We start from the raw sequence: 409 nt of genomic DNA on the forward strand, positions 1-409 counted from the left end.
GCTTCTCTTCTTCTGTTGGTTGATCGGAATGTCACTCAGAGCGGAGAACAGTCTTTGATAATCTATTGGCTGGGTGGAGTGTCAGTCAGCACAACGGACCCGCCCTCCGAGCGGACCTCGCCGAGCGCACCCCATAGGCCGCAGCGCTCCGCGCTCTGATTGGCTGCCAGGGACAAAGACGGACGGAGAGGAGCCAATCACAGGTGGGGAGGGGCAGCGCGATGGCCCCGAGACGATGGCGGCGGTCCCGGGCCTTACGCAGCGTCTCATCCCGCCGGCTCCGTGCCCCAGGGATCCGCAGTGCCCCGATGAGGGCCGAGAAGTGCGGTCTGAGCCCTCATGAAGCGGCCCCTGCCGGGACGCTGAGCGTGTTCCGACCCGTTCCTCCCCGGTTCCATCCCGGAACCTT

The sequence above is a fragment of the Numida meleagris genome, unplaced genomic scaffold (assembly GCF_002078875.1).
Source record: "Numida meleagris isolate 19003 breed g44 Domestic line unplaced genomic scaffold, NumMel1.0 unplaced_Scaffold446, whole genome shotgun sequence".
In the NCBI taxonomy this organism is placed as follows: Eukaryota; Metazoa; Chordata; class Aves; order Galliformes; family Numididae; genus Numida; species Numida meleagris.